Source organism: Pseudorca crassidens, chromosome 10 (assembly GCF_039906515.1).
Source record: "Pseudorca crassidens isolate mPseCra1 chromosome 10, mPseCra1.hap1, whole genome shotgun sequence".
NCBI lineage: Eukaryota > Metazoa > Chordata > Mammalia > Artiodactyla > Delphinidae > Pseudorca > Pseudorca crassidens.
This window is the reverse complement of record NC_090305.1, coordinates 35,199,137-35,226,135: the sequence shown is the minus strand read 5'-3', so window position 1 is coordinate 35,226,135 and position 26,999 is coordinate 35,199,137. Positions and strand designations below refer to the sequence as shown.

At 42.6% G+C, this 26,999-nt stretch overlaps 1 pseudogene; it reads left to right on the top strand.

Annotated features, from left to right (window-relative positions):
• Window positions 1-22,955: 22,955 nt before the first annotated feature.
• LOC137232903 (large ribosomal subunit protein eL42-like) lies at window positions 22,956-23,239 on the top strand (annotated as a pseudogene).
• Window positions 23,240-26,999: the final 3,760 nt, after the last annotated feature.

Here is a 26,999-nt window from a genome sequence, read left to right as displayed (position 1 = left end):
GTCCCAGAGCCATGAAGTGCTGACTCCAGCATTCAGTTGTCTGTCATTAGCAAAATTAGGAGGAAGAGAGTTTGTAATAAGTCTTTAATTCAGTGGTTCTCAAAGTGTGGGTTTCGGAGGTCAACTGTTTTCTTACTAATACTAAGATATATAATACTTAGATACTCCTTGCCTGTTCTACTCTCATGCTCCTATGACTGTACAGAGGAATTTTACACAGGCTCTCCAATTGCGATTTCAAAACGGATTGAATGCAAAAGCAGGTATGAGAATCCAGCTGTCTTCTGTGAAGCTTGACATCAAAGAGGTTTGCAAAAATGCAACACAATGCCACCTTTCTCCCTAATTTTTGGAAAATATAATTATTTTATTTAAAGTGTTTATAATAGGTATTGACTTTGTTAATTTTAAATGAGTTAAATATTTTAAAATTTCTCAGTCTATTTCTAATATGATATAAATTAAACAAATTGACATAGTAAATATATATTAAATAGACATAACACACATAAGCAAAAATTCTATGGGGTCTTTGGTACTTTTAAAGAGTAGAAAGGGTTCTTGAAAAAAAGTGTGAGAACCGCTGCCTTAACATAGACCCCCTCATCTTTTACAGACCCAGAGCCATCCTAATAGTGCTTTATAGTTGCTCTCTGATCACATTATCTTCCCTAAACCATAAAAAACAAACACAAAACATAATTTCATGCCAATTCCCTTATTTCCCTGGGCTCCTGGTGGGCTACCTGTTTTGCGAAGCGGTTGGTGGAGGGATGATCGTTTCAGGGGGTTCCTCCCTAGCAGACCAAGTTCAATGCAGGAGCCCCACACTGAGAACCAAACCCACACTTCAGGTATAACCTCTGCGATTTAGTCATTTTCTATTGGTTTGGTTCAGGTTCCTCATCAGTTAGAAATCATAAACAGGTCTTCAGTTTTATTGGGATTGAATCAAATAATGCATAAGCAAGTGTTCTATTGTTTTTATGATATTGTTTGGGAGCAAGGAGTGCCTTACTAGGTCACCAAAACCATCCTTACCCCACATGAAAGAGCTTAGAGAGATTGATTGCATCGGGTTCATTAAGCCTCCAGAGGAGCTTTTATTAGAATTAGGTAACCCCCATGAGGGATTTGTGGGTCCATTATAAACCATGAATACCTCAAAGCAAATTAGCTTAGCTGCTTTCCAAGAATAGGTCTCTGAGAGCAATAATGGGAAATGAGGTATGTACAATAATGAGTTGGGAAGATCGAGAAGGGATTGCCAAAAAGGATGGGTCCCAACAGCACTCCCACTACCAGGGAGCCCTGGGATGTTCGGCACGTGGGAGAAGAGGAGGGCATGGGAGGGCATCGAGAACCTTCTTCTGAGACCTTCCCAGACCTTTTGTAGACTGGCTCTTCATCACTACTTGAGATCACCCTGAACCCTTTCTCCTCCGAATCTCCTTCTGAGTGTACGGTGGTTCAAAATCAGTCCATAAATTCTTAAATATTCCTCACTTCAAAAGGTGGAACCTAGTTCCCCTCCCCTTCAATGTGGGCTGAATTTAGGAACATTAGCTAATGGAATGTGGCAAATGTGATGGTAATAGGCTTTGGGGGGCAGTTCGTGAAAGGCAAGTGGCTTCCCCCTTGTTCTCTCTTGAATCTCTCACTCTGGGAGAATCCAGCTACCATGTTGTGAGTAGCTCTTTGAAGAGGCCCACAAGACCAGGAACAGAAACCTCCTGCTAACAGCCAGTGAGGAACTGAGGCCTCCAGCCAACAGCCATGTGAGTGAGCCGTCTTGGACTCGGACCCTCCACCCCCAGCTGAAGCTTGACTGCAGCTCTTGTGGGTATCTTGGCTGCAATCTCATGGGATACCGAAGCCAGGACCACACTGCTGGCCACTGCCGGAGTCCTGAGCCTCAGAAACTGTGTGAGAAAATGTTTGTTTCAAGCCACTACACTTGGGGTAGCTTGTTACACAGCAATGGATAATTAATAAGTATGAATCCCTCCTGTGAGTTACTATTTCTTTAAAGATATTGCCTGGCCCCATTCCAGGAAAGGAATGCCCTTTGATATCTGTATTAGTAGCATTCTGGGTTGTTTGTTCTCCATTTGCTCCACCCTTACCTGGGATCATTTTCCACCTCTTTTTGCCCCGTTCTCTGCTGTAAGTGGTTGATTCCGTGGACTCCCTTGCCCTCGGGCTTCTCTTTGGTTTCTATCCATGGAAAACACTGGCAGGGGAGCAGAGGGCAGGATGAAAGAGAGGTCTGGACATCTACCCCTCTGACTGATTTCCCTCCCACCAGCCTAGGAGGCAAGGGATGATATTACACGTGACTTTATTCTACTCAAACCTGCAGAGTTGGAGTTCACTATGTGAAGGTCCATGTATTTAAAAGAAAGCAACTCCCTCTTTGTTCCTCCTTGGAATTAGAAAACAGCCTCTAATTCCCCGAAGACAATCAGATCCACTTACCCAGACCTGCTTCTTCCGCAAGCAAAATCAAGTCCCACCGTCTGGATTATACGATTGCTGCTTAGTAAATTAAGTTGGGGTAATTACTGGGGTGGAGAAATGAAACAAAGGGTATCAAAGGCTGACATTTCTAGAAACACCTCAGAAGTTGTTTCCTGCTCGTTTGGGACACAGCCAAAATTGGCTGGGCTGACAACACTGCATGTGACATGTTCCCTTGCTAGAGCAGTCAAGGAGGGGCAAGCGTCTGTGAATAAGACACGTGCTAGACTGGGAGGAGGCCTGGCTTGGAGCAGGAAGATCTGGCTCCCTATCCTCACTGGCAAGATCACTGCCTAACCTTGGGCAAATAACTTCTTGGGTTTTCAAAAGTAAACGGGCCTGTCTTATCTATTGCACAGGATGGTGGTTGTGAAAAATCAATTAAATAGGATTTTGCTGGATTATTAAATATAAGGTGAGGCACAGGGACTTCCCTGGTGGCACAGTGGTTAAGAATCCACCTGCCAATGCAGGGGACACAGGTTCGAGCCCTGGTCCAGGAAGATCCCACATGCCACAGAGCAATTATGCCCCTGCACCACAACTATTGAGTCTGCACTCTAGAGACCAAGAGCCACAACTACTGAAGCCCGTGCACCCTAGAACCCGTTCTCTGCAACAAGAGAAGCCACCGCAGGTCGAAGCCCACACATGGCAATGAAGAGTAGCCCCTGCTGGCCGCAACTAGAGAAAGCCCGCGCACAGCAACAAAGACCCAACGCAGCCATAAACAAACAACGAACAAGTAAATATATTAAAAAAAACTGTTAGAAAAAAAAGATGAGGCACAAAAAGGTTAAGCAACTAGTCCAAGAACACATGGACAGTAAGTGGTAAAGCTGGGATTTGAACCCAGAAGTCTGGCTCTAGAATCTGTGCTCTTAAGCACTATGCCCTGTTGGTGGCCTTGACCCTGACCACACCCCTCAGATAGTCCCTTCAGTTAATTCCCTGAGTAACTCTTTAGAGCTCTCACCTCTTTCCTGCTGTAATTCTGTACTATAGTCTATTGTCTTTCACAATCTTACAAAAGACTCAGAAGGGACTGGGACATACTTACAAAACTAATTTTGAGTTAGAAGAACTTTATATTTTATATCAAAACCAGATTCTAGGTAAAGAAAGTCTGTTAATTATAAACGAAAAAAAATTCCATTCCCTAGCTCTTTTCTAAAGAATATTATGAAGCTAACATGAATGATAACACAAGTTCAAAATCTCTTATCTGAAGGCCTTGGGGCCAGATAGATTTTGGAATTTAAAATGTTTTGGAGTTTTGAAAAGTCTTATTTAATATATTATACACACTGTATGTGTACGCAAAAGTGTTTGAATATATTACATAACACAGGGTTTAGGAAAGCCTTCAGGAATCAAACAAATTTTCTGCAAGAAAACAGATTCACACTAAGTGGGATAGATAATGGTTATAAGTAGTTCATGTCAGTAGGTCACATTTTGTTGACAAATGAAGGATGGAAAAACTTTATTTTTCAATAGTAGTTTGGTTTTTGGAATTAGAGATAAAGGCTTGCGGACATGAGGTAATACAGAATCGGGCCAAGGGTAGTAAACCTAATAAACTGTCATCAGAGAGAGGAGTACACACTTCCCCCTTCTAGTCCTAGTTACTTCCTCAGGGAGGAGGATGGAGATTCCAGCTCTGTTGCCTCCCCAGGTCAAGATGAAAGAGATTTTTTTTTTCCCCTGGAGATTTGGTGCACTGGGGCTGTCCTTATGCTACGAAACACTGACCCTAAGAAAGAAATCAGAGTTTTTGCTTTTGGGGGTGGGGATAGCTTCTGTTTGCACCTCCAGACCCCCTTCTCCATCTTTTCCACCTTGCTCCGGGCCTCAGAAGGCTGACCTGTAGAGGCGACCTGTGCCCTCTGGTTTCTGACTGGGTTTGTCCAGCAGGGAGTCCTGGCAGGAGATCAGAGCAAGGGAAGGACAGTGGCCGGACGCCAGTCCCTCAGCTCCTGAGTGGCTGCCCTGCGATGGCCGTGTCCTTCAATTGCAGTCACAGCCTCTGTCAAGGTGTCCTCCCCATGTGGCTCTCTCCTTCCTGGGGTCGGTTATCCGTTCCCCCCTCCTTGTTCCTTCAGACCTAGGAGTGGTTACCACTCTTCAAACACAGACACACACACACACACACACACACACACACACACACACACACAGAGTCACCAGCTCCAGGATACTGCACTTTCCCTCGCGGTTTTCCTACACCTTTATGTTTATGATTTCCCTTTCCCATTTCTCAGCATTCGAAACTCCATGAATATGCATGCTTCTTCCCTGTGTGCTGTTACCCATGGGTCCATTTATTGAGACACAAGAAAGGCCCCCAGAAATGTGTGAGGGGCCGGGCGATCAGGCAAAGATGTCAAGGGCGTGGTCATCCAGAGCAGACCCAAGATGGCAGGCATCCCATCATTCAGTTCACTCCCTATGGCCTCTGCAAGAATCATTTTTCCTAAGAGATGACTCCTTGGTCAACTGGCTTTTCGTTCTTTGGCTGTCTTTCCCGCCCCCAGAGTGACTGTATTCAGAAGGCATGGATGTGCCCTCAGAGCTCTGCCTCTACAGTACACTAGAAGGGAGACCTAACTCTGGGCAACTGGAGACTGTTCACGGGACTCACACCTCTACCAGCTTCCGGCACTGCCAGCCTCTTCCAGCCCTTCCTGTTCTACTCTTTCCCCAATCACACCTTGCTTTTCGTCTACCCTTGACCTTTGGGGAAAGGGATAAGCGTAGAGAGAGAAAGCGGAGTAGCTGACACCTGCTGGTTCATCTGACTTCCATGCTTGCTTCAAGGCTGCGCTGCCACAGTCCCGCAGCCAGCCATTTCTTGGTTCATTGCTCAACTTTAGGACAAATTTTTTCCCCAGCTCCTAGCACATGGTGCAGCACAGGCAACAAAAGAAAGGTCAAGTCACCGGGTTCTCTATTTTAACACAGAGTAGATAGAACTCAGTCATAGGGAGGAAAAATGCAGGAAGATGTCCTAACAAGCATGGAGATGACTGTGTCCCTCCTTGTGCTTCTGCAGCAGAGGGTCAAAGGGCAAAGCATTGCCATAGCGTCTGTACCTCTCCCTCCTCCTGCTTCCATTCAAAGAAGAGAACGTGAGGCTGAGAAAAGCTTTTATCTGTCAATACATCCCAGACCAGACATCTCCCACCTCTGCAAGGACTAATCTCTTGCTGGTACACTGCATTGTTCCTCTTCTTGATTATGCTAAAATCATCTCATGCCTGGCTTTAATTACACTTCAAAAGGCCCACTTCTATTGGCGTAGCCATATGACTTGGTGAAGCGGTCGTGGGTGGGTTGGCGTGGCAGACACCAGGCTGGCACCCTAGCCCACGCTCCCTGGACCCTCCAGTGTACACAGTAGCTGTGGTTTTCATCTGCAGCACGGCAGTTCTTCCCACCTGGAGCCTGAGGGTTTTCTCAGATGCCAGAAGAGCTTATTGGCAAGGGTGGGGGGTGAGCGTTGGTGAGGGGACGCCTCCGGAGGTACCCCTCACCCTAGTGGGGCATGGGAGGCAGTAGATCCATGACCAGGGGAACCATCCTGAGGCCTGGTTCACACGTCCCCAGGGGGCCCCAGAAGGCCTGCACCCTGGCTGTGCATGGCTGTGTTGCCCACTAGTGCCCCCTGTCCTGCCTTTTCTCCCTTCCCTGCCTCCCTTACCTAACTACTTCGCTGTGCTTCCGGGGTTCACCTCCCAAACAGACTACCTGTACCCAAGTACCGGTCCAGGGTCTGTTTTCAGAGAAATCTAAACTAAGACAGTTGGAAAGGAAAAAAAAAAACAAGTCATTTACAGTTGCTCTCTGCTCCTCTCACTTCTCATTCACTCCTCCACCCCACGGAGGGCTGGCTCTGTCCCTGCCACTTTGAAACTCCAGATCTTGCCAAATCCAGTGATTCTGTACTATCACACTGGACCTCTTGGTAGCAGTTAACTGACCATTTCCTCCTTGCAGCACGCTCCTCTCCCGGTTTCTGGGACAGCATTCTCTCCTATTTTCCTCTTACCACTGAGCTTTCTGTCATGGTCTCAAAGATGCTCTTTTTTTCCACTTCCCACTTAAGCACCCACATTCCTCAAAGCCCCTCCTTAACCCTCCTCTATTCTCATTCCTCGCACTCTCTGGGGGCCACCAACTTCACTGGCTTCCATTCCAACAAATGCCAGGGAGGCCCCCATCCATGCATCCCACCCAGGCCTCTGTGTGGAGCCCCCTCCTAGGCAAACCTCCCTATAGGCTAGAACCTCTTCTACGTTCCATGGCTCCTCAGATAGGCAGGCTTCCAACTGACATCTCTGTGGTGGAACATTTTTCCTCTAAAAATCTGTCAGAGAAGGATAGAAAAAAGGCAGGAATGTGAGGAAGTGCAGTTGGACAAGGTTATGATCGCCTCTACCTTGGGAAGCAATCTAAGCAAAATGAGAGGTGAATGGAAAAAAACGAGTGAAAAGAAAGGTGGCAAAGATACAGGAGAAGGTTTCTGAGAAGGCAGAGGGGGAAGACTAGAAGGAAGGAGGAAGAAAGGTTCAGATTCAGAAATACTTGCAGGTGCCAGGGAAATACGCTAATGGCATCCTTGCTAGTTGGCCTGTTTCCTCCTTGACCCAGGGGGAAAGATCACTTGCTGGGGGTGGAGTGAAATGGAGGCTCTGAGAGTGGAGGTAAAATTTTGGAATGGGGCATGAGTTAGGGTGAAACAATGGAAAGCACAACACAAACTGGCTTCAAGAAAACAAGGAGGAGATTAAGTGACTGATACAACTTGACAGTCTAAAGGCAGACTTGGATGCAGGCATCGTTTGGCCCAGAGGTTGAGGATTCCATCTGACTCCTGCCATTCTCTTATCCCCTCACCCCTCATGTTTTAGCAGTTGTAGACACCGTACCCTCACTGTAACACCCAGAGCGAGGTGGTCTCCTCTGGGGCTCCTGCAGAAGACAGGGGAAGCTTATTTCCCAGAAGCCTCTACAATTGTCTCCTGGTGTCTCATTGGCCCAAATTAGGTGGTGGGCTCATCCATGACGAACCAATCACTGTTGGTTCACATGACGAAGCCCATCAGGGTCCACCCCTGGAAATGCAAATGAAGTCAAATCCACCCAAACAACATGGTTGAGAATGGGGGAGGGACACTGCTTCAAAGGAAAATTTGGGTGCTTTTGGGAGGAAATGCTTGAGGTAGCGGAGCTGGGGGAACAGATGCTGGGAAGTCAACCAACAAAGGTCCACCATAGTTCGTTTCTGAGGCAAATGTGAGAAGCAATTGTTGAAACATTTGTCAAGGTGATAGGGATAGAGTAGGATAATTAAATAGTCAGTTTAGAAATCCCACTAGGGGATTAAGGGCAGAAAGGGAATATTAAGAGAGTTCTGGAGACTGTTGTAAACGAATGACCACTCAGGAAAAGAATCCAGTAACCTAGCAACCATCGACACTACCTTGAAGGAAGACCAGGTGCGCCCAAGCGCCAGACACACTCAGGCCACAAACCCTGGTAGTTAAAACACACGACAGTAGATATGGGGTCTGAGTCTCGTTACATGAAATCAGAGAGTTAATTGTCCTTGAAGAGTAGCATTTCTACATGTAGTCAAGACAGGAATATAGGTGAAAGGGGACATTCTACTGAAACCTGAGATGAACTACCGTATCTTAGTATAGGTTACCACCCTTTTGCTAATATACATATGATTTAGATAGCACCATGATGGTCCTGGTTAAACCATATAGGGCCAAAGGAGGAACTAATGATGTAAGCCTTGACGTCTGCCCAAGAATGAGGAAGAAGGTGGCCCTCTCCCCCCCAACCCTGCCGCTTTTTCTTTGATTATAAAAGTGTTGCCGCCTTTGTTCTCGGGGCTGCGCTCCCTTGCCTGCCTGCTCGTATCTCTCACAAGCATCCTGTGCTAATAAACTCACTCTGCCTGCTGCTTTGCCTCTTACTGAATTCTTCCTGTGCTGAGACAAAAGAACCTGAGCTTCAGTAAGTCCTGACACCAGGTAAGCGGGAGGGAGACGCAAGAGGGAAGAGATATGGGGACATATGTATATGTATAACTGATTCACTTTGTTATAAAGCAGAAACTAACACACCATTGTAAAGCAATGATACTCCAATAAAGATGTTAAAAAAAAAAAAAAAGACAGTGGGTTCGAATCTCGTCCTAGTCAGGGATCGTGGGTCCAGGTCTCAATCTGAGCTGCGGTGGGGGGGGGGGGGGTGGTTCAAGTCCCAGCCCATAGGTTTACGTCCCAATCTGAGTTTTGGCTGGGTTTGAGTTCCACCCGAGAGGGGGTGTGGTTTCAAAGGCGTGCTGTGCTCAGGCGGGGTTTTGATGTGTGTGGAGCAGAGAAATCTGCAATGGCTTCATGCCTCTTGGTTCTATGATTGTCTGTGGCAGCCTGGTGGTAGGAGGGGAGAAAGTGAACAACAGGACTGATCCAGAGTTAGAGGCCTGCCAGGTACCTGCGAGGACAACTGGGCAAGATGTGAGCCGAGGGTACTAGAGGGCTTGAAGTGATGGTGGGGGAAGCAGAGAATTTGGAAAGGAGCTGAGAGATTAAGCTTAAATGGAGTGGTTCAGGGACTGAACTTGCAGGTGAACTCAGAGAAGGTTGGGTTGGGAGGAACAGGAAGTGTCCCCGGGAGACAGCAAGAGAGACACAGTGAGCTAGAAAGAGAAAGCTAGCAAGAAAGGATGAGGGTGACATATTGGCATTTAAACTTCAGAGGGAGACAGTGATGGGAAGGGGTTTCCCAGGTTCTATTTTCTCAATGAAGACATCATGACACACGTATGACAAGTCAGAGTGGGCTCGATAGCAACACAGTAAACATCTAAAAACCCACACCAAAAAAAAAAAAAAAAAACCACGAAAACAAAAATCCCACACCAGCCTCAGGAATCTGAGACATATCACCAAGGTTTCATCTGCCTGGGTGTCCTGTCCCCCAAATGTCAGTCCAGCTGGGCTCTTCGGGCAGAAGGGCCACTGGGGGCTACTGGCCATCTACCTGTCTCCAAAACTGTCTATATAACTCTGAGACCACCTCGCAGTTTTCCTTCAGCCACGGGCTCTGGAAGAGTTTGTTTTGTTTTATTGTTATTTTGCCTTTTTGTTCCAGAATGGTTCAGAGCACCTGCACCTTTGTTCCAGGATGGTTCTTGAGACAGAAAAGAATGGAAAGGAAGGATGCCAGGAATAGAACACCCTGTATGTTCTAACGTTTTTACTTTTTAATCAAACACATACTCTGGGCTAAGGAGATGTGCACAGAATTTTGACAGGATGAGCAGGCAAAAGGAGACTTAGGTGGGATCTAAAGTTCTAGTTGACTGTCTTGACCACTGACGTGCTCTGTGAATTAAATCCAATTATTTAAATATACAGACCCTCGGTCATTACATATACACCATGAGCTTAATTATGGCTTTATATCAGAGGTCAGCAAACTTTCTCTGAAAAGTTTGTGAGTAAATATTTTAGCTTTGGTGGGTCATACAGTGTCTGTTACACCTACTCTGCTGCCGTAGCAGGAAAGCAGCCGCAGACAATATGTCAACCTGGAACCGTGGCTGTGTCCCAATATGACTTCATTTACGAAAACAGGCAGTCACAGACTAATTGTAAAATGCAAAACTATAAAACTCTTGAAGACAACGTAGGAGAAAACCTGGATAACGCAGGAGGAAACTAGATAGCCTTGGGTATGGCAACGACTTCTTAGCTACAACACCAAAGACACGATCCTTGGGAAAAAACAGACTTCATTAAAATTAAAAATTTCTGCCCTGTGAAAAACAATATTGAGAGAATGAGGAGATCAGCCACAGACTGGGAGAAAATACTTGCAAAAGACACATCTGATAAAGGACTGTTACCCCCAATATACAAGGAACTCTTAAAACTCAACAGTAAGAACACACACAACCCAACTTAAAAAATGGGCCAAAGAGCTTAACGGACACCTCATCAAAGAAGATATACAGATGGCAGTAAGCACACGAGAAGATGTTCTACATCGTATGTCACTGGGGAAATGAAAATTAGAACAAGAATGATATTTTTCTACACCCCTACTAGAATGGTCAAAGTTCAAAACACTGACAACATCCAATGCTGGTGCGGATGTGAAGCAACAAGAATTCTCATTCATTGACAGCAGGAATGCAAAATGATGCAGCCACTCTGGAAGATAGTCTGGTGGTTCCTTACAAGACTAAACACATTCTTATTATACGATCCAGCAATTGTGCTCTTTGGCATTTACCAAAGGAGTCGAAAACTTACGTCCACACAAAAGCCTGCACACAGATGTTTCTAGAAGCTTTACTCATAATTGTCCAAACTTGGAAGCAACCAAGATGTCCTTCAGTAGGCGAATGAATACATAAACTGTGGCATAGCCATACAATGGAATACTATTCACTGCTAAAAAGAAATGAGCTATCAAGCCATGAAAGATATGAAAGAACCCTAAATACACGTTACAAAGTGAAAGAAGTCAATCTGAAAAGTCTACGTACTGCATGATTCTAAATATATGACATTCTAGAGAAAGCAAAATCATAGAGACGGTAACATAAATCAGCAACTGTCAGAGGTTGGGGAAGGATGAATAGGCAGAGCACAGAACATCTTTAGGGCAGTGAAAAGACTCTGATACCATAATGGTAAATACACGTCATTATACATTTGTCCAAACCCATAGAACGTACAACACCAAGCGTGAACCCTAAGGTACACTATGGACTCTGGGTAACTCTGATGGATCAGTGCAGTACTCTGGTGGGAGATGGGGATAAATGGGGAGGCTGTGCACGAGTGGGCACAGGTCAGACATGGGAAGTCTCTGTACCTTCACCCGGCTTTTGCTATGAACCTAAAACTGCTCTAAAAAATTAAAGTCTTAATAAAATAAAACAGGCAGCAGGCAGGATTTGACTCCTTGAAGTATAAAAAGGGGAGTATATGTGGGAGCACATAACCTGTTTCTTGGGTCCCTTTGACCTAGCTTTGGCCACTAATGGGGACTCATCACCTCTGTGGTCTAATCCAACCTCTCTCGCCTAGACATTTCTGGGAGGCCCAGTGGCTGTCGCAAAGATGCTAATAAATACAACAGACTATTTTTTTCCTGCTCGTCTCCCCCGCACACACACACACCTTTACTCTGTTAGTAACTAAGGCCTGCTCTGCCAGGTGAAAGACCCTCAGTCCTTTAGATGCCAAGCCCCTCACCCCCCTGCCCTCACCTGTGCCCAGTACAACCCTGCACTACCAGATGGTAGCATCGTATGCTGTCAAAAACTACACAAATTACACTATGCTCATAGCAAGTAGGGTTGAAAGCTTCTCATATTATTAACATCTAATAGAGGGCTATTAAAAAGAAAACAGGTAGGGCTTCCCTGGTGGTGCAGTGGTTGAGAGTCCGCCTGCCGATGCAGGGGGCACGGGTTCATGCCCCGGTCCGGGAAGATCCCACATGCCGCGGAGTGGCTGGGCCCGTGAGCCATGGCTGCTGAGCCGCGCGTCTCCGCAACGGGAGAGGCCACAACAGAGAGAGGCCCGCGTACCACAAAATAAAATCTATTTAAAAGAAAACAGGTAAACTGGTGTCCATTTAGGCCTGATGTAATGGGGAGAAAGATTTAATGTGGGGGTGGAATGAGGGTAAGGCTGATGTATTAGAATACCTATTGCTAGCTACTAGAATTAACTTCTATTGTCAAGCCACTAAAAAGTCATTGGTTTATTTTTCATCTACATCACAGTTTGATGCATACTGGGGCAAACTCCACAAAGTCATTCAAGGACCCAATCTTCTTACATCATAGGATGCCACCATGTTTTAGGAATGTGCCTTTCTCTGCATTCAACCAGAGCTAGAAAAAGATGGGAGAAGGAGGGAGTAGAGAATTTTCTAGGGAGATTTTTATGAGTCATGCCTAAAGATGGTAACATCACTTCCATTTATGTTTCCTTGGCCAACCAATTCATATGGCCAAACCTAGCTGCAAAGGAGGTTGGGAAATGTAGTCAAACTGTGGATCCAGACAAAGAAGAAACAGGTTCGTTGAACATATAGGAAGACTATGACAGGTGGGGATGAACTGAGTGACAGACATTACTCGCTACTCAGAATTACTTTCCTGGTTGACAACTGAGTCTGTTCCTGTTGGGACACAATTCTCTATGGGTCTCGCCTTCTGAGCAGAGAAACTGACAGCACCCTGGGCTACCTTTTTTTTTTTTTTTGCGGTACGCAGGCCTCTCACTATTGTGGCCTCTCCCATTGCGGAGCACAGGCTCCGGACGCGCAGGCTCAGCGGCCATGGCTCACGGGCCCAGCCACTCCAGGGCATGTGGGATCTTCCTGGACCGGGGCACGAACCCGCGTCCCCTGCATCGGCAGGCGGACTCTCAACCACTGCGCTACCAGGGAAGCCCCTGGGCTATCTTTTCATGGAGGTCCGACAGATCCTTGGAAGGTGGAAACAGTGTCTCCCTCCAGAGCAGAGGGCACATTTGTTTGATGTCCAGGATTAAAAAGATAGTGCAACCCTCTGGGGCAAAGGTTAGACACATTTGCTTGCAGCCCCTTGAAGGACTGACGTTTCCTAAGTTTGGGGGCTTCTCAGGTGTGATGCAAATCTATTGTGTGCTCAGCATCCACCTGGGCTCAGCCCTGCCTCGCCCCGTGGCCCTCGGTGGGCAAGGAGAACCAGTGCTAACATGAAGCTCATGCTGCCTGCTGCGCTATGAGTAATAAAGTCCCTTGTTTCCAGCCAGGCATTCTGTGTCTTCTGGAAGCAACCCTCAAACTGCCAGGCTAAGTTGTCAGGCTTGCAAGTAAGGTTAAATCTCAGACCCTTTGGTTTTTGAGAGTTACCTGATCAAATGCATCGTGGTCAACATCTAATAGATGCCTCTGGCTCATGAACCTTCTCTAGACTTATGGGACCCCAAGTAGCAGACCTGATTCACACTTAAGTTGAACACCCTGTGCTCAGTTAAATGAAATGACGTCAGTGGTAACAGTGAAGCCCCTAGAGGCACGTGTAACCTAATATCAGGGTCTCCGCCACGTGGAGCCCCAGGGCACCATTCACATCATAGTCTAGAGATATGCAATGCGGCTGCTCTAACTATTGCAATACTTCATTGTTTCTAACACCATCTATGGGAAAATACACCATTATTTTAGGTGCCACTGCAGAAAAAAAAGCTGCCAATTAAACCATAACAAAAATGCTCTCTATTATTTTGATTTTTTACTGTATATTTATTGAAAGATCTGATACTTATTTAGACAGATTTATCATATCTCAACCTTGTGTACACATAGGAAGAAAAATAACTGTTCCTATTCAACATTACTGGAGGGTCTAGCCAGTACAATAAGAAAAGGCAAGGGGCTTCCCTGGTGGTGCAGTGGTTGAGAGTCCGCCTGCCAATGCGGGGGACACGGGTTCGTGCCCCGGTCCGGGAAGATCCCACATGCCGCGGAGCGGCTGGGCCCGTGAGCCATGGCCGCTGAGCCTGCACGTCCGGAGCCTGTGCTCCGCAACGGGAGAGGCCACAACAGTGAGAGGCCCGTGTACCACAAAAAAAAAAGAAAGAAAGAAAGAAAAGGCATAAAAGTCGGAAAGGAAGAAATAAAACTGTCTCTGTTTGCAGACAACATGATTGTTTATGCAGAAAATCCCAAAGAATCTAAAATAAGTTCCTAGTGTGTTTATCCTGGTTGGAGGATACTAGGTGAATACAGAAAAGTCAATTTTATTTTCTTATACTGCCAATGAACTATTATAAATGAAAAATTAATGCCATTTGCAATAGCACCCAGAAAAGCCCATGAAATACTTAGAGCTAAATCAAATACATGAAAGGTTTATGCTTAAAACTATAAACATTGCTGAGAGAAGTAAAAAAACTAAATAAATGGAAATACTGTGTTCATGGATTGGAAGACTCAATATTGTCAAGATATCAGTTCTCTTCAAACTGATCTATAAGTTTAACACAATCCCCAAATTCCAAAATTCTAGTTTTTTTTTTCTTTGTAGAAAAGGAAAAGCTGATTCTAAAATTTATAAGGAAGAGCAAAGGGACAAGAATAGTCAAAATAATTTTGAAAAACAAGAATGAGTTCAGAGGACTTACACTATTTTGAGATTTGCTGTAAAGCTAAAGCCATCAAGATAGTATGGAATTGGCCAAAGGATAGACAATAGATCCGTGGAATAGAACAGAAAATAGACTCACTTATATGTTCAATTGATTTTCAATAAAGTTGAAAGGGCATTTAAATGGAGAAAACGTTTTTCAGCAAATGGTAATGAAACAATTGGACATTAACCTATACCTTGTACCATATACAAAAGTTAACGTGAAATGGAGTATAGACCTAATTGTAAAAACCTAAAACTCATAAAACTTCTACAGAAAAACAGGAGAAAATCTTTGTTACATCTAGTTTGGCAAAGATTTCTTAGATAGGACACAAAAAGCCATGAGTCATAAAAGAAAAAAAAAAAACTTGACAAATTGGACTTCATGAAAATTACATATTCTGCTCTTGGAAAGACACTGTCAAGAAAATGAAAAACAGGCCACAAACTAAGATAGTACTCATGAAACATCTGATAACGGATACCCAGAATATAAAGAACTCTCATAACTCAGTAAGAATATAATCCAACTAAAAGTGATTTGAACAGACGCTTCTTCAAAGGAGATAAATAGATAGCAAATAAGGCCATGAAAAGATGCCTAACATCATTAGGAAAATGTAAGTTAAAACCACAGTGAGATACCACTACAAACTAGGAGAATGACTATACTTTTAAAAAGCTGATCATACCAAGCGCTGGAGAGGTTGCAGAGTAACGAGAACTTTCATTCATTGCTGGTGGGAATGTAAAATGGTGTAGACACTTTGGAAAACCGTCCAGCTGTTTGGTATAAACTTAAACACAGACTCATCCCACAACCCAGCAATCCTACTCCTAAGTATTTACCCATGAGTCATAAAACTGTATATCCATACAAAAACCTATACCTAAACATGTATAGCTTTGTTCATAACTGCCCAAAATGAGAAACAGTCCAAATGTTCTTCTATTGCGAACGGATAAAGGCTGGTATAATCACACAATTGAATACTACTCAACAATAAAAAGAACTGAACTGCTGATAAATGCGAAACCATGATGCTAAGTGAAGGAAGCCAGGCACAAAATGCTGCATGATGCTACAGAAAAGAGAAAATGACAGAGATAGAAAACAGTGGTTGCCAAGAGCTGGGAGTGTGGCTTGGGGATTGGATACGAAGGGGCGCGAGGAAATGTTAAAAATATTCTCTTCTTGATTTCAGTGGTGGTTACATGACATTACGCATTTTTATCAATTCATAGACCTGGATACCTAAAAAGGGTGCATTTTATGATATGTAAATTATACCTCAATAAATCTGACTTAAATTTTTAAAAATTGGTTAAGGAATCCCTTTTTTTTTTTTTTTTTTTTTTTTGCGGTACGCGGGCCTCTCACTGTTGTGGCCTCTCCCGTTGCGGAGCACAGGCTCTGGACGCGCAGGCTCAGCGGCCATGGCTCACGGACCCAGCCGCTCCGCGGCCTGCGTCCCCCGCATTGGCAGGCGGACTCTCAACCACTGCGCCACCAGGGAAGCCCAGGAATCCCTATTTTTTTCCCCATAGAATCCAAGTCCTCTGAATTCTTTTCTTTTCTTTTTTTTTAATAGATCTTTATTGGAGTATAATTGCTTCACAATACTGTGTTAGTTTCTGTTGCACAACAAAGATAATTATTTGCAATGAGAGCTGATGTCAAGAGTTTTTCCGCGCTCTGTCATTCTCTGCGGAATTAGCAGCTTTGGTAATATTCTTAGGAGGGCTCTACTATTGTCTCCGGGATTTTCTTTCAAGCTGCTGACGCTCAGCTGACAAGCTTTGATGCCGGGTCTTTATTGATCTTCCTAACAGTTGTCAAATAGAAGGTCTGCAGACAACAATCAGGGCTCATAGTTCCGGTGGCATATTGGTCAATTGCAAATCCTGTACATTTTAGTCAACGACCGTTTCAAGACAATTTGAATGCGGGTTAACATTGAACGTTTGTGCACAGGCAGACAACAACAACTACATGGTGGCTGCCACATGGATAACAGCAATGGCAAGAATGTCAACTTCAGGGGTATTAAAATGTGAGAAATGCTCATCTTCAAGTTGATAAGATATTATTACTGGGAGAAGTGGAGAAGCTGGACTCCAAAGGCCCTTTCGAAAATCCTGTCAAAGACAGCGACATGGCAGACTATTTTTAATTAGTCTGTTAATTTTTTTCAGAGAACTATGTTTTCAATTATTTTAGGTAATGTGTATACACAATACAAAATCCAAACTGTGAAACAGAGAATACAGTGAAAAATAAGTCTCCCTTCAACCGCTGACCCTCAGACACCAAGTTCCCTCCCTGAGAGAGAACCACTGTTGGGGGTCCCCTATGTCTGAACTGCTTGAGGAGAATCACTCTGGCAACAAGGCAGAGACTGAAGAAGCGGGAGGAACAAAAGGCCATTTGTCAACTGAGAAGAAATGACAAGGGCTTCTCTGGTGGCGCAGTGGTTGAGAGTCCTCCTGCCAATGCAGGGGACACGGGTTCGTGCCCCGGTCCAGGAAGATCCCACATGCCGCGGAGCGGCTGGGCCCGTGAGCCATGGCCGCTGAGCCTGCACGTCCGGAGCCTGTGCTCCGCAACGGGAGAGGCCACAACACTGAGAGGCCTGTGTACCACAAAAAAACAAAAACAAGAAGAAATGACAAAAGTCTGGTGGTGGGGGTGCAGGAAATGAAGACATAAATTCAGATAGTGGGGATGTATCATTGAGAATTGCGCTGAGTTACACATACAAGCAATCTGAATAATAGTGACTTAAGACAAAGATTTATATTTTTCTCACATATAAGAAGTCTGGGTAAGCATTTAAGGGCTGATGTAGCTGTTCCGTTATGTCATTAATACTCAAGCCTCTTCTATATTTGTGCTCTACCATCTTTAGAAGGTTGCCTCAAGGTAGCAAAATGGCCAGTGCTGCTCCAGCCGTCATATCCATATACCAAAGACAGAAGGAAGGGCAAGAGTGCATGTGCTTGCTCTCTCCTATTTATCCCAATCCAGATCAACCCTCTGCCCTTCTGCTTTTCTATCTGCTCTCTGTTTCAGCAGGCTGCCCTGTGTGGGCTACATCAGTGGCTTTGTTGCCCTTGGCGTTGTGATGGGTTCAGCCAATACAATCCATGGAAGGAGATGAGAATGTGAGAAGAGAATGAACTCAGGATTTCTTTCCCTCTGACTCCCTCTCTACAAAGTCACATCTGGCTGGCTGCCTCTCTTTACCTGAAGGCCACTGTTCTCAAGGCAGTCTGCTCTACCCGACCCTCTCCTTACCAGTGCAGAAATAGAGAGAACAGCTTGGCTGACCCTAATCTTGTACTCATATTCTATCCTTCATGATGTCTATACATAGTGTGCCAGCTGTTCCCTTGCTGGGACTCTGAATGATACAAGTCACAAGCTAGTTGAGTCAGCCTCTTTTAAGAAAATTTCCTAAAAGTTTCACCCAACAATTTTTACTTGTAGTTAGAAGTTAGATGGCCATCCTTACAAAGGGAGGGAGGGATATACAGGTGGCTTATTGTTGGTGGTGGCTTTTTCGGGACTGGTCATTTGTAATGAAGAAGGAAAGTTGGATACTGAGTAGGCAGCTAGATGGTTCTATCATAGGAGGGACTAGAGGGAAAAATAAAGATGCCCTGTGAGAAACAATATTAATTTGCAATCAGCCAGACTGAGAACAGAGGGATGATGCATCAATCATTGAATTTCCAGTAACAGTCACATTTTAAAGGTCACTGTCAAATTCATAGGTGACTGCCCTTGAAAGTCCCAAATTTTGAAAGTCTTTTTCTCCCCCGTCTTAAAGAGCCTCTTGTAGAATCTGATTAAAAATAGACTTTTTTAACTCTGAAAAAACACACGTAAACCATATACACAATTGTTTAACAATATTCTTTCTACACAAAGATCCAATGCAATAAAATCTTTTTTTTTTTTTTTTTTTGAAGCGTAGCATAGTTGTTAAGAAGTTGTATCCTGGAGCTAAACTACCTAAGTTTGAAACCTGGTTCCACATGTACCAGTGGTGTGTCCTTGAGCAAGTTACCTAGCCTCTGTGTTTGTTTCCTCATCCATAAAGTGGGTGGGGTGGCCATGAGGATGCATTTGGCAGACCTTCTAGTTCAGGGAGTGTATTGTCTGAGGGCCCCTGCTGCTGCACTTTGGAATCCACTGTGACATTTGTGACAGAGCCACTTCTCCCATGGGCATCTCCCCACCAATGATGTAATATGGCAGGAAGACCAAGGCAGACACATTTCTGGAAGACAGTAGACTCCATCAGCTAACTTTGGCTGGAAGACAACTCCCTCCCTGAGCTCTGATGAACTTCACTAAGACTGCTCTGCAGTCTAAGACACTTCTACCAACCTTCCTTCTCTTTCTTCTTCACTCAATGTTAGACTTGGGCTGTGGTCTAGTGACTCTCTCAGCCATTACCGGCTCCCCCTCATTTCCTTTTTCACAGGCATTTTCCTTAATAAAACCTTGGCACACTTATTCTGATCTTGGCATCTGCTTCTTGGAGGACCTGGACTAACACAGTGGGGATAATACTAGTTCCTACCTCTCACTGAGTTGTTGAGAGGATAAATGAGTTAATTCATTTATTGTGCTTACAATAGTGCTTGACAGATAGTAATACTTCAATCCATTTCAGTTATTAAAGACAAGACCAGATCTTACATTTCTAGTATTATAGCAGATTAGATAACCCCCAAAACCTTCCATTATTAAATACCATAAAAGTATGATGAAATATAGAAAATAGTCTTCTACCTGCATAGCTGAGTTTATAAAAAATATAAATCCTAGGGGCAAAATGGAGAGAGACCTAAAAAAGAGAGCAGTAGTCTTCATTTCACACTGCCGCTGTCCCCAGGGAATTTGACGGAGCCTTTGAACATAAAGCTGAGAATTGTCAAAGAGCTTTAGAAAAAAGGTGGGGACTAAAAGCCAAACCATCAGCAAAGAGAGCTATAAAGGAAGCTTGTCTATCTTCACTTGTATCTGGATAAAGGGAAAAGATCCCTCAAGACTGAAGGCAGAGTTTGGCATTTATACTACTCTTGTGGCTGAGAACTCCCAAGCTGAGAATATCTGTGACAAAGGGAATACAAGTCCTCTCTGGAGGGACAAACCCTCAGCTAAGGATTCTCAGGATTCTCTTCAATATAGTCCTGCTGAAGATGAACTCACAATCCAAAATTACAGAACAAACAAGGAAATACTCCACCATGAGTGAGCATTAGCAATATGAGGGGCAGGATTAGATTTCTAACAACTTAAGATAGTTATTTTAAATAGTTTATAATTTCTGGCTGATATAGCTAATACATTAAAGAACAGAATTTCAAAAAACATAACGAGTGTGTCTTTATTCCTATCCCTCCCCTAGGTTCTTCAGAACCTTTTTTTTTTTTTTTAGATTCCATATATATGTGTTAGCATACGGTATTTATTTTTCTCTTTCTGACTTACTTCACTCTGTATGACAGTCTCTAGGTCCATCCACCTCACTACAAACAACTCAATTTCATTTCTTTTTATGGCTGAGTAATATTCCATTGTATATATGCGTCACATCTTCTTTATTCATTCATCTGTCAGTGGACACTTAGGTTGCTTCCGTGTCCTGGCTATTGTAAATAGAGCTGTAATGAACATTGTGGTACATGACTCTTTTTGAATTATGGACTTGAGGACATGGGGAGGGGGAAGGGTAAGCTGGGACAAAGTGAGAGAGTGGCATGGACTTATATATACTACCAAAGGTAAAATAGCTGATGGGAAGCAGCCACATAGCACAGGGAGATAAGCTTGGTGCTTTGTGTCCACCTAGAAGGGTGGGATAGGGAGGGTGGGAGGGAGACACAAGAGGGAGGAGATATGGGGATATATGTATATGTATAGCTGATTCACTTTGTTATAAAGCAGACACTAACACACCATTGTAAAGCAATTATGCTCCAATAAAGATGCTTAAAAAAATAAAATAAAATAAAAAACATAACGAAAGATTGAGATTCTCAAAAAGAACCAAAGTTTCAAAGACTCCCTTATCTGAGGTTGTCTAGAAAGCAGAGCCTGAGGCAAGGATTAGGATGCTGATCTTTTATTCAGGAGATGAAGCCTGTTGAGATGAAGGCAAGGAAGAAAAGGGGAAGTAGGGCAAGGAAAGGTGTGAAGCAAGGTGATATGATGCATTACAGTGATAGTCTCTGTTTGATAAGCTATGAAGAGACAGCTAACCACTGTCTCTTTGCCTAATACCCAGGACTTCTCTGGAAGGTTTTCAAAAAGAAACAGCACTTCTGATTGGAAGGAGAATTTATCTGCCCAGCTCCCTCCTGTTACCCATTTCCTATTGCCCAAATCCACTCCATGGAGAGCTAACCCATAGGTGTTGCACTGTTCACCCTTTGATGTCACTCAGGAAACCAGATCCTCTGTTCAGAAGTAGAGGAGCAACTTGGTGCAGACACCCTGGCATGTGGAAGGTGAAGCAATGCAATCCCAGGCCTCCAGCCAGCCTGGGGAGCTCAGCAGAGTACCTGTACACTGTGTGAGTTACTGGCAGTTGCAAGAACTTTGAGAATAGGGAGGCAGTTTGATTCTGAGAAGGAACAAGGTTAGTTTCTGATGTTAAATTAGATATGCAGTGATTGAAATTGAGAAATACTGTCCAGATGAAGACAAAATTGTGGATATAGAGATAAATTAAATTATACGTATGTGCTGTACTCTGGATAAAGAAAAAAAGCAAAAAAAAAAAAAAAAAAAAGAGGCATGAAAGAGTAAAAAGTCCAATTTATACCCAATAGGAATTTCAGAAGGTGAGATTAGAGAATAAGAGGTTACACTGGTAAAGAGCACGCATCCTTAGATTCAGTTTCTATGTGATATTTTTGATGCCCAAGGGCAGCTTTTGTACACAGAGAATATTATTTTCATTTATTTGGGTTAGATTTTTAAAACTTTACTTACTGAAATTATAAATTTAAAAGTCTAGATTTTCTTAAACTCCTAAATTCATCTTATAAGTTTTATTATACGATTTTAAATCCAGTAAATTTTATATAAAATAGAAACAATTTTCAGGGAAACTTTAACATAAATCAGACTGATTACTTAAGGGAATTAGATTTTAATTAATGTTAAATAAACTTGAATAGGACAGGCTAATTACCTTTACTTCAAATAATATGCATACATTAATGTATTCAATTTTCTTTAAGACGTTGGAATGTCTAAACTCAACAAACTTATGACCCAATAAACTAATCCTTCCCACATTATCAACCAACTCTCTAATGCAAGTTCTTTTAACCACTCTACCACTGTTCATAAACTAAATCACTTACACCATTCAACTTCGAATCAAAGCATTTAGTTTGGAATTGCAGGCCAATTTGTCATACATTTTAATATACCAAATTCAATTATATTTTACAAGTATTTTAAATGCCAAACACAGTGATTATGTTGATTGTAACCCAAAATGATTAATGCCATGGGTTTGACATACGTCATAATTTCATGTTTCTGGGGTTAAGAGACACAACCCAGTAAGGTTTACTGTGACTTTAAATTCCTGAGCCAATAACTCATGATGACAGTATGCTTGTCACCTGAGGCAAGTTGGAGGTGCATATTGAACAGACACATTTGGTACAGGGATGCCAGACCTGCAGCTGCCTATGTCCAGTGTGGTCTTTCCTGCATCACAGATTGACATACTGAGTCCAGTTTTAGTAATCTTGAAATTATAGGAGACCCCAAATCTATACCCTTCAGGTGGGGTTGATACCTCCTGTTCCAACTACACAACCACACAATACTTTTTGTAACCTCTTTCCGTTCTGATGACGAGATTTTATCATCTGAAATTTTCAACCTCCAACCAGATTGCAACTGATTTTGTTCATTCATCTCATTACTGTCTGGCTGAACTTTATTTTCATCTTTTTTTCCCTCCGTCTTTGGACCACAACGTTTTGACAGAATCTAGTCAGACTTTCCTTATCTATAGTCTTTGACTGGCTTTATGATCACAGCAATCATGAGTGGCATAAATAAAAATAGATGCACACTAAGACACACTGAAGTGCAGAAGAACAACAAAAACAGAGAGAACATCTTGAAACAACCACAGCTTTTTGTGCCAATAGCGCTCCTGCAAACATGGTGAAAATGCCTTAAACCGGTGGGACTTTCTGTAGGAAGTGTGGCAAGCTCCAACCCCACAAGGTGGCACAGTACCAGAAGGGCAAGGAGTATCCATATGCCCAGGGAAAGTGGCATTATGACAGGAAGCAGAGTGGCTATGGTGGGCAGACTAAGCCAATTTTCTGGGAAAAAGCTAAAACTACAAAGATTGTCCTGAGGCTGCAGATCAAAGAATTCTGGCTATTAAGAGACGGAAACACTTTGAACTGGGAGGATTTAAGAAGAGAAAGGGCAAGTAATTCAGTTCTAAGCTTCATCTTTTGGTGTTATGAAGATAATAAAATCTTGAGATTAAGTTAAAAAAATAGAAAAATGACATATCACCAAAGTGAAGTGATAAATAGATAGCAGACTTCTAATCAACAACACTTGAATAATATCTTTGAAGTAAGAGAAACAATGAATCTACAATTTTATACCCAGTCAAGCTATCATTCAGGAATGGGGAAACAAGTCATTTTCAGAAAGGCAAAGACTAAATTCGTTAACAAACACTGAAAATACTGCTGAAATACATAGATCCTTCTGTATGAAAACTCTTGCTATTTGCTATCTGTAACTCAGGAATGAAATAGATGGTGTACTTTTCAGTCTCAGCATTCAAACTCATCATCCAAATCTAGGAACCAAAAAATTCAGATGACGAAAAAAACTTATACTAAAGGAAGAAAGAAATTAATTCACAAAGAAAGAAGTGAGGCTCATGAAGGAATGATGAGCAAGGAAACTGATAAGCATATAGGTAAATTTAAGTGATTAAAATAATAAAATAATAAAAAACAACTATTTTTAGAGGAATACAAAAACTATGTAAATAAAGTATATACTGATGAACGTGTAAAGTAGGATAGGTGATAGGAATGAGCAAGTTCAATGTTTGGCAAAGAGCAGGAGGAGTTTAGGAATGTTGATTGTAGTGGACATTGTTGACACCTGACCCATATTCTCTGTCCACCTAAGTTCACTTATCAATGGGGTAGACAGTGTAACAGGCTGCCAGGTGTTGCTCAAGCACATGTGTCTCTCTTCTATGCCTGATGTCTTTCTCCTGCATCATAGAACTTTCTCTGACTTAAGCAGGTGTAACCTGGAAGTGCAGGAGCATTAACACTTCCAGGGATAAATTTCAACCAATGGGGGAGTCAGTAGATAAATGCCTCTACCTCCTTATCTCCTCATAGGACAACTCTGAAGCAAGTTCCACTTGGTTGTTCAGAGGATTTGAGCCCCCGTTACCCACAATAACCTGCTCATGAGCATTTCCCAGACCTGTTTTTCTCTTTTCCCTGCCTCACTTCCCCTTTCCCTTGTTTGTGCTTCCTGATGTCACTTCCCAAATGCCTGTATTCAAGGTCTGGTCCTAGGGCAGCTTTTGGGAGAATCCAACCTGAGACACTGATTAGTTTTAGAATTTAATTCATGTATGCTTGTGACAATTCTAAGAGTAATCACTAGAATGGTGCAGACAGAATGTGTAACTTCCAAACAAATATAGGTGAAAAGGAGAAATTAAAAAAAAAAAAAAGGGATGGAGGGGGAGAGAAACTTAAGAGGATAGATGTCATATTTCATAGAATGTAAGATGACATCACTTATAAAATACTCCTAAATTTTGCATGCTACTAAGGAAGAAAAAAGCTGCTAATGATGACTTCAATTATAGAGGTATTCTAATTTCAAAGATGTTTAAATGTGGGCGAAAATATGTGTCTTACAGTTGATGAAATTTGGCAGTGCAAAGTAAGATTTTAGAAATAAATGTTAATATTCAGTAATCACAATATGAAGGGACTAAAATCATTTAGAAGATCAGACTGTCTAATTAGTTTCTATTTTTAAAAAAGATTAGCTGAAACTGTATATAAAAGACATACTTCAAACATAAAATATAAGGCCACATGTAAAAGAACTGAAAAAGATAACACCAGGCAAATACTGACCAAAGAAGGCTGGTACAGCTAACTCAAAATGAGACAGACTTTATCTCTAGAAATGCTTTTAGCTTTAAGGAGGGTCACTCCATAATGGTAAATTTTCAATTCATGAGATATATTTCTAAATATTATATACCTGAAACATAGCCTCAAAATATATAGCACAAAAAAATTGAGAGACCGACAAGGAAAAATGTCAAATCAATAGAAGGGAATTTTTTACATATATTAGTTTTGATGGAGCAAGCAAATGAAAAATTAGTAAATATTTAGAAGCTATTAATGACATAACAATTGTGATATAATGAGCATATATTGAACCCTTATACTTCAAACTGAGAAATATAAATTTTACTCAGACATGAATTAAACATTTATGAAAATTAGCTACACATTAGTCCACACATCAAATCTCTACAAATACTAAAAGAATATCATACAGATTACATTATCTGACTATAGTACAATTAAGCTAGAAAGCAATTACAAAGATCATATGCAAATATATTTGGAAATTTAAAAACCACACTGTTAAGGAGTTTTGGGGTGAAAGACCATATTGCAAGGGACATTTAAAATTATTTCAACTGAACAATAAGGAAAATCTACATATCAAAACTCATGGGGTATGGCTAAGGCAGTACCTTTAGAGAAATGTACGTCCTCATATGCTCAAAGAAGTCTGAACATTTATGAGTTAATCATCCAACTCAAGAAATTAGAAAGAACAGAGTTCAAAGTAATGAGAGGATAATAAAGATAGGATCTGCAATTAACTGTTGTAGATTGGATTATCGGTCTCAGTTCTTCATTCACCTGTAATAGGATTATACATCCACACCCTTTACCCACAATGGGAGGATACTGCAAAGTTATCAGGCAGAATATGCTTCCTTGACTCATTGAAAAGGGGCCTTATCATCGACTTGCTTTACCTAATGGAACGTTAGCAAATTTGATCAGAACAGGGGACTTAAATAGGTTTGTGCAATTTAGTTTGATTTCTCACATGCCTGCCATTCCCAATGAGAAGGGCAAGCCTCAGACAGCTGCGGGTCTAAGAAGGATGAGACATGAACATCACCCGCAACTTGGAGTCTAAAGCCTGGATTGCAGCCTAGCCCAGCTGATGTAGATGACTCATATATCCTTTAGCAAGAAATAAACGCTTGTTATTTAAATGCTGAGTTGTGGTTTGATATGCAGTACTGCAGCCATAGCTAATTCATTCATGAAACAGAAAATATATAGTAGAGCATTGCCAGACATAGAATCCGATCTTCTGAAAAGATATCTATCACAAAACTTTGCCACACATAATGGAAGATGGGGGGCCAGAGTGGTGGGGGGAGGAGTGGGAGGGAGGGAGGGACAGAGAGGAGGAGAAGGAGGGGAGAGAGAGAGAGAGAAACAAATGACCAAATGATGAATAAAAATGGAGACATAGCTATAAATATATCGGTGAGCTCTAAAATGAAAGAATGCTGTGAATAATTTTATGCCAATAAATTTGGAAACAAAGTAGACAAACAAAGTAGACAATGTCCTGGAGAAACAATTTATTGAAATCAACTGAAAGAAAAAATAGAAAATCTGAATAAGTGTATAACTATTTTAAAAATTAACTAGTAATTCAGACTTCTGATGGAGTAGATGATAGAATAAATACACTTTTCCCTATTCTATATTCAAAGTACAACTAAGAACCCTGAACATCAAACATAAACATAAGGGGCTTCCCTGGTGGCGCAGTGGTTGAGTCTGCCTGCCGATGCAGGGGACGCGGGTTCGTGCCCCGGTCCGGGAAGATCCCACATGACGCGGAGCGGCTGGGCCCGTGAGCCATGGCCGCTGAGCCTGCGCGTCCGGAGCCTGTGCTCCGCAACGAGAGAGGCCGCAACAGTGAGAGGCCCGCATACCGCAAAAAACAAACAAAAAAAACCATAAAATGACTCTGAAAGGTTGAAAGAAGGCAGATCAGGTAGGGACCACAAAGTAGTGAGTTTCCTGGGTTTTCTTTTTGCCTCATAAATACCAGATTTGAAGCTGAGTATTCCAGAAACCA